Source organism: Mytilus galloprovincialis, chromosome 13 (genome assembly GCF_965363235.1).
Source record: "Mytilus galloprovincialis chromosome 13, xbMytGall1.hap1.1, whole genome shotgun sequence".
NCBI classification, from domain to species: Eukaryota; Metazoa; Mollusca; class Bivalvia; order Mytilida; family Mytilidae; genus Mytilus; species Mytilus galloprovincialis.
This window is the reverse complement of record NC_134850.1, coordinates 38,846,774-38,855,384: the sequence shown is the minus strand read 5'-3', so window position 1 is coordinate 38,855,384 and position 8,611 is coordinate 38,846,774. Positions and strand designations below refer to the sequence as shown.

Genomic DNA, 8,611 nt, shown 5'->3' with positions numbered 1-8,611 from the left:
GGAAATGTTCAAAACTTACAAGTATTTGATCTCAATAGATTGATTTTGTCAAATTAATCCTAGTTGTTTTCTTCTTAAGTATAAAGTAATAACTAATAACTTATTTGTATGAATTTTAGTTTGCCTTTGTTATTGACAATTTAAATTGTGATTTCAGGAACTGAGGAAACATTTAGTTTATTGAATGTCGTTAAGATAAGGTAAGAATATTTGCTGAAATGTAGATGTATAAAATAACATTAGCACTCTTTGCTTAAATCCACCATTTTCTACATAAGAAAATGCCTGTACCAAGTCAGGAATATGACAGTTGTTATCCATTTGTTTGGTGTGTTTGAACTTTTGATTTTGCCATTTGATTGGGGACTTTCCTTTTTGAATTTTCCTTGGAGTTCAGTATTTTTGTGATTTTACTTTTTAAAAAGGTTCTGTTGCATCTGTCACCTTTTGTTTTATCAGGCCACATTTAAAAGAATGTCTGTTTCCCCTCCCCCGGGTCTACCCTTTGTAAACAGACCAGGAAGGCAGGTTCTTTTTTTTTCTCTTTTTTTTTTAAACTGGATGTGATTGTCATAGCATGGTCACATGAATGGTTTGACTTGTCCAGTCCAGGCCACTTATCAGTTGTTTGTGCTCAATTTGAGTGTATTTATTTAGATTTTAAATCCTTCTGCTTTCAAGCACTTTCCAAAAATGGAAACAAATTATTTTCAGGAAAAAAATAATTTTGATTTTTTTGTTTAAAAATAATTTTTTGACCCGGGGGCTTATTTTTGACCCGGGTGGGGGGAGGGGAAACAAACATATTTTTAATTTTGGCCTCATACATGTAACTTGAGAGTGAAGTAGAAGAATGGTTGGCCTGGTTTACATACATGGTTTGTATTTTATATAAATTTCAGACTTTTTAGCTCACCTGTTTGGGCTATGTGAGTTAGTTTAAACATATTTATTTATAGTGGATTGGGAAACAAGTTTTGCAACTTATATTAATCCCTTTCCACATTGCAGGTGCGAGTGCTGCCTTGTAGCGGCATTAGCCTACTCTTTTTCGAAATCTACAAGGGTGTCTTTAACGTGCAAGAGATATGGCTCTCTTTTAACACGGGTCAGCCATTTATTGTCCCCTTCCAACGGACTATCATCGTTTCCTCAAGACCATACTCGCAGATGGTGTCAAGGGTGAGCCGAAAATTGAGTTCCTGAAGTTTCATCCCAAATGGGAATTGAACCAGGAACCTTTGTGTTAATAGTCCAATGCACTAACCACTACACCACAGCCCTATGTGAGTTTATGCCATTGCTCAGCTTTCATCGTCGTCTGTCATTGTAGTAAACTATTTCAAGAATCTTCTCCTCTGAAACTACTAGGCCAAATACCTTTAATATTTAACAAAATGTTTCTTTATCTTGTTTATAAATTGTATTCAAAGTATTGATCCATTAACAAACATGGCTGCCAGGCAAAAAATAAAACAATGGGGTAAAATGCAATTTTTGACCTGTATCTCAAAAACTAAAGCGTATAGAGCAAATCTGACAAAGTGTAATATTGTGCAATTAAACAGACTAACTGAACAACCCATTGTTGGGTTACTGCCACTAAATTGGTAATTTTAAGAAAGTTTTGCAGTTTTTGGATATTTGAAGATGATGACTGTAAACAGGATAAAGTGTTCAGGAAAGTAAGAACTACAAAAAAGACAATATGACAAAGATTGTCAATTGACCTCTTAAGGAGTTATTGCCCTTTAAAGACAATTTTACACAATTTGTTTATCATGTTTGCTAACATTTAAAAATCTCCTCTGAAATTACTCGGCCTTATACTTCTAACATTTAACTGAATATTCCTTAAGGTAACTGGTTTATAAAATGTATCCAAATTTCTTATCAATTTACAAACATGGCCACTATGGCTAAACATTGAGCACACGGGTCAAATACAGTAATATACAAGTATTGATATATTATGTAGCAATAAACTGGAGTATACTGATTTGTATCACTACAATATAATAGTCATTACGATGAGGATGAATTCCCTCTCATATCATCCACGCTCAAGCTTTTCCCAGAAAAAAAAATTGTACATTAACCACACTATCAGGTAAAGAGATGTGATTTATTTTGTGAGGCAAGTGCTTGTAGGACCATCCACAACAACTTGCGGTCATCCAATGTTCAGTACTCCAGTACTTTGATAAGATTGGTGATTTTAAATTTTTGATTCAGTTTCCTTTAGCTGCCACAACCATCAACATAAAAATGCTGGGATAAAATCTGCATAATCTTTTATTTTAAAAAAGAAGAAATTAGGATTTTTCTTTAGTTTTACACTTATTAATATATTTTCTTGGGAAACTTAGTCATAGCTGTTGATTTTCAGGTTTTCTGTCCATGATATGCAAGGAGAAAAGAAATATCTTTTGAACTTGAAATTGAGTGTATGTTTGGAACCTAATGGTGCTTGTTTGCTGTCAACAACCATATTTGACAATTTAAAACTACCAAAACTGGCCTGTGACTGGACAAATTCTGGATTTAAGATTCCAGGTATATATTTTAAAATAAAGGTGTAAAAAATGTAATATTTTGTATTTGAAAAGAAAGAATATGAATAAAAGGAGCTGTGGTATGTGTCCATAAGACAGCAGTTCAACAAAACAATATTCAAAAGACATTTAAAAATACAGTCTTCCTTTTTCAGAAACATATTTCAACTGTTCAATTAGAAATTAACTTGGTAGAATTTTAATGAAAATTCAATATATGATGTGATCTCTATTGGTCGTTTGGTCATAATTTCAATCGGCATTGCTGTATAATAAAAACTTCACAAAATTCACTGCAATAAGTCTTTGGAATAGAAATTAATAAATGCTTTTGTTATTAAGATGAAGAAGGCCACAGGATAAGAATCTATTAGTAAAGTTCAGCTTAAAGGGTAATTTATTTTGCAGTAATATTCTTAGATAGTTCAAGAAGTGCAACAGTTTTAATAAATACACTCTTTCTAATTTTCTTTTCATATAGATTTTTCATTGGCAAAGTTTAAAGCTGACAACAGTTTACCTAGTCTAGGACAGGTGAAAGGGCTACTGCTTGCTAAGCTTTTGGAGGAACTAGGAGTATCTGCGTATCTTCTAGAAGAACAGTGCAGTAGAAGTGTACCACCTTACAGTTCCTCAACAGATGGTTGGACTAGCAGTTAGTATATATTAAAATATAATTTTGACTTGAACAGCTATTCATGTTTTAATGTCCTCTATGTAACACATTGCAGAGGACATGGAAATACTGGGCATCCATCTGTCTGTCTGGTCTTGTTAGCACTCCCACAGGTACAATTCTTCAATCTTGTACAATTATACCCACTTCATTGCAATCACCTTGTCAGTCTGTCTGGTGATCTGTTTGATCAGCTACTTTAACACACTTTTCATAGATAAAATTGAAGAGTTGTAACTTTTAAACTTTTAATCTGTCAAGCAGCTACTTCCTGTTTGCATTTACTTTTTTAAATTTTCAATATGTTAAATGAGTTAAAAAAAACCAATTGCAACATTATTCTTAAGTGCTAAATAAAACTGAATGCTTTGAAATCCCTCATACCCTAAATATACATATAACTTAGAATTGCAGTATATTAAAATCCACATTCCAACTCCAATCTCCTCATCATATTGTTTTTATAATAAGAAAAAAACATTTACTGTATTATGAGGATAAGGGATGAAGAGATGATTCAGAATTTTGTTGAGAAATTTAGAAGTTTTGTGTTATAGGTGGTATGATATTTAAAAAAAAACTTATATATCTAAACATTCAATTACAGATTGTAGTGCCTCAACAATTAAAAGTTTGCCACTATTATCTGGTCCTGTCTCCTGCCACCTGATGAATACCTGTACAGGTATACAGTGCTGTATTGATGTAGAACAGCTGAGCAGATCTATCAGTGTATATCTGATTCTGGATACATGTAGTTACAGCTTTGAAATTGGAATAGAGAAACTTACTTATAAGAAATCTCTTCTGGATATTGATTTTGACCAAAAACAAAGTTTTGATCTGTTAAATGTTATAAAAATAGAGTAAGTATAAAGGCATTTTTTTGTTTTTTTTATTTATATTTGCTACCAGACAAAAATAATATGAAGGGTTAATTGCAACCTTAACATTATTTTAAATATGAAGCTCTTCTTCCTACATCACAAGCAATATTTTTTAGCTGGACAGAAACTGAGTTAAAGAAGAAGATGTAGAAATATTTCTGTGTTTTAAAGAGATTGTTAAGTAATGCTGTGCATTCATTCATTTTGGTGTCTTGCTAAATCTACTTTATGTATTACATGCCCTTTCATCTTGGCTGTGATATGAACATGATCAGGAAACTATATACTTATATTAAAAAGGATTTAAATTTCAGTTATTCTATAGATGACCTGAAGTCCCAAGGTTTATTGTTGGTCAACCTTGATGTGAGTGTATGTTTTGAATCCCATGGAAGCTGTCAATTTACAGTCAATGTATTTAAGGATGTTTTTCTACCTAAACCATTGTGTAACTGGCAGAATGGCTCATTTAATTTTGGTATGCCATAGTCGTTTTAGAAATGAAACTCTACATTATATTTTTATTCCATCTTTTTATGTTTATTTTGCCAATTTAATGTTATTACTTCATTTATCTATTTAAAAAAATATAGACTATAAACCTAATTTATATCAGACAACTTGAATTTTGTTTTTGTTACCTTTAATTATTATACATCAATAGCTGCAAGTACCGTACTGATGGAATATTTTACTCCCGATCTAATGGTTGACAGACAGACAATTTCACATACTGAAATGACCTTGTCTGTCTGTGTTGCTACATATTACTCAGCATCTTTATTTTAAAACATATAAATTTATCTGGAAATTCATAATGCTGAGTTGTACATTTGATGTGTGCAATTGTTAGATTGGCAATGTGTGGAATTTAATGTTAATTTCAAATAATTAGCTGGAATTCTAATTTGGACAACATAACACTCAACTCCTTGGCATCTTGTTATTTTTTTCTTTTTTAACTGATATTGAAGATGACTTAATTTAACTGAAATTGTTAATTAAAGATATGTAATAAGATTGAGCAGAATCAATGTGATATTTTTTACTGAAGAAAAAAATGGAAAATTTCAGGTCAAGAGGATATGACATTTATAACATGTTGTTTTCATATTTTGAAGCCCTTTGAGTCTCTATCTAATGTTTATCGTGTTAAACATACAATATATATGTAATATTGATTTTGCAGGATTTTCATTAAAGAATTGGACTCAGTCCTTAGGAATAGATACAGGTTCAGTGACAGACTATGCTGTAGATCTACTTCTGGAAAAACTTGGAATAGCCAAATTTATGTCGGAACCAAAATGTAACAGAGCAGATTCTCCCTATAGTCCTAGTAATGAAGGATGGAATACAAGTAAGAAAAGTCTTTGTACTGGAATACCTTGTTCATAATTTGACAATTGTTTTCTATGGCACCACCCTGTAGAACAACACGTAGCCAGATAGTTCCTAAATCTATACAAACTGAAATATAGTTATCATATCTGTGTATATTGGCTTAACATGTATAGTGCGTTCCAAATTGTTCAAAGGCTTAACATGTATAGTGCGTTCCAAATTGTTCAAAGGCTTAACATGTATAGTGCGTTCCAAATTGTTCAAAGGCTTAACATGTATAGTGCGTTCCAAATTGTTTAAAGGCTTAACATGTATAGTGCGTTCCAAATTGTTCAAAGGCTTAACATGTATAGTGCGTTCCAAATTGTTCAAAGGCTTAACATGTATAGTGCGTTCCAAATTGTTCAAAGGCTTAACATGTATAGTGCGTTCCAAATTGTTCAAAGGCTTAACATGTATAGTGTGTTCCAAATTGTTCAAAGGCTTAACATGTATAGTGTGTTCCAAATTGTTCAAAGGCTTAACATGTATAGTGCGTTCCAAATTGTTCAAATGAGTAAACCAAGCAATTTTGGAAACAATAAAACATATTAATTGATGATGGAATTATAATTTCTATAGTCTAGCTTAGTTCTAATTGTTTGACTTTTGCCAATAGTAGGTAACCGATCAAAACAATGTGATGAAAACTGAGTGACACAGATGTATTATAAAGGGAAATCCAGTTTGAAGAAATATTAGATAACTTCAACTCATCACAGTTAATTCATAAATCTTTGTTTTGCTATACTATTGCATTTGTTGAACTTTGAACACAAAGGTCAAATGAATCATTGTGAATTCAGGAAATAATGTACTATACAAATACTGACACATACTATTTTTTGCAAAAGTTGTCATTTTCCCATTTTCTCATTGATAAAACAAATAAAACAATTAACAGTAGTTTTGTCTAAAAATATGAATAATTGATGAACTAACAATTTGTATAATCAGTTATTTATTTTTGCAGCATGTGAGAGACCTATTAATCTACAGCCATTGACAGGACCAGTGACTTGTCATATACCAGAAACCTGTACAGGGGTTGAATGTTGTATTGATGTGAAACCTATAAAACTGTCATTTCATGTGTTTGTTTTACTTGATGCTTGCTCTAACAGATTGAGGATTGGAATTGAAAAATATGAAATTGATATTTCACTGTTTGATTATGAATTTGGTGAGTTTCATATTGATGATTTCTGGACATGATAAGAAAAAGGATTGAAATGATTCATACAGTTCCGTAAAATATCAGGGAAGAACATACAGGGTGACACATTACTGTGTGTCACAAATTATGTATTATGGGCTTTTGTTGCATACAGTGCAAATCTAGATAATTGTAATGATGATTGATGCTGGGACAGGGAAACAGGGTTCCTATTTTGTAAAATCAATTCTTCTCACAGGTTTTAAATCATTGTCTTAAGGATGTCTGCTGGTCATGTTTTTGGATTCTTGTCATATTTTCGATTTTCTCAGGTTTTATCCATCCAAATGTATTAAATTTTTTTTTACACGACACCCCACTTTTGTCTTCATAAATCTGTTCAATAGATCATTTCAGATTTAGTGATCCGGCGGCATGAAATCCTTGTTATTTTTTCTTGGTTTAAAGGGTAAAAAACAATTCCAATGTTAACAAATAGTAAAGTCTGAAGAAAACCCTTTTCCCGCCATTTTCTAAATGTCTCGTATTTTGAAAACTACACACGAGACTAACGATTTTATTACTTTATTTTGTTTAAATATCAAAGTTGTTTTCATTTTAAGCAACCACATGAAATCCTTGTTATTTTAAATTAGAGCAGCAGACATCCTTAAAACATTCTAGATTGTTTTGTTTGAAGTTTGGTTAATTTTCAGCATCATTATTGACTGAGGATGTATTGTTTGTATCATTCTACATTTTAATTATATAAATTAAGCCATTTGTGAAAAAAAATGATCCTTTGCAAAAAGGATGTTATACTGTATCAAATTGCTAGTTCTAATTTTGCTTTAAAATATTCAAAACATATATTTTTACTAATTTGACTTTAGATTCTTTTTAAACTTTTGTATTTTATATATTGTAGGAATTGTAGACCAGTTTAAACTGCTGTCTGTGTTTATTATTGAGTAAGTAATTTGTGTTGTGTAAAAATTATAAATTCTTCTATAAAAATAAGAAAAAAGAAGTGGCAGATACAAACAGGATATTTAAACTTACAAGAACAAGATATACTGACAAAGTCATGTCTAAAAACAAGAAAAGACTACAAAGATAAACAACAGTCATCACACTAAAGGCTAAGAAACACAAACCTCACCAAAAGTGTGGGGGGATTTCAGTTGCTCTAAAAGGGTGAACATATCCTGCTCAAAATAAGGCACCCTTATGTAGTGTTACATGAAAATTTAACGACTTGACTATTATTTAATAGCCAGCTTCAGTCTACTTTGAGAGAACACTTTTTAATTTACATGAATACAGTGACTAAAGATAGAACCTACCTAAATTAAAAACCAATTGTTCAAAGAACAATTGAAGGTCTTTCCACTAGTAAAGATGTATTTTATTATCAAAATATTAAAATTCAATCTAGAATGTCAGTTCCTATGACTTTATAATGTATAAAATGAATTTAAAGCAAAGGTCAAAATCTAGAACGTCCTATTACCCTTTGACCTTGACCTCAATTTCAAGGTCACCAACCAAGGACCTCAAATAAAAAGACCCTAGGTCTGTTATATGTATGGTTAATGAGTTATATCCCTTTAGGCAACATTTTAAATATAAGATGGGCGAAAACTCTCATTTATTGTTTACGCACTCTTCCAACTAAATTTTATAAGTTACAACATCTTGCAACTCACAATTTAGTAAAAATAATTTGTCAATATCTTTCACGGTTGTTGAAAATAAGAGAAAATAAGCCAAAATCAAAATTTAGAATATGACCCTGACCTTTGACCTTGACCTTATTTTCATTTTTTTGAACCAAGGAATTTAAATCCAAAGACCCTAGGCCTATATCAATAATGGTTTACCAGTTAGAAACTCGAATCACTTATATCAAATGCATAAGGGGAAATAACTCTCATATGGAGTCTCCGTATAA

At 31.4% G+C, this 8,611-nt stretch overlaps 1 long non-coding RNA gene across 1 annotated transcript; it reads left to right on the top strand.

Moving 5' to 3' along the window:
• The first annotated feature begins 156 nt into the window (after nucleotides 1–156).
• Nucleotides 157–3,179, top strand: LOC143056959 (uncharacterized). Its single transcript, XR_012972578.1, has 3 exons — nucleotides 157–200; nucleotides 2,390–2,556; nucleotides 3,037–3,179. It is a non-coding gene; the product is annotated as an uncharacterized LOC143056959 (long non-coding RNA).
• The last annotated feature ends 5,432 nt before the right edge of the window (nucleotides 3,180–8,611 follow it).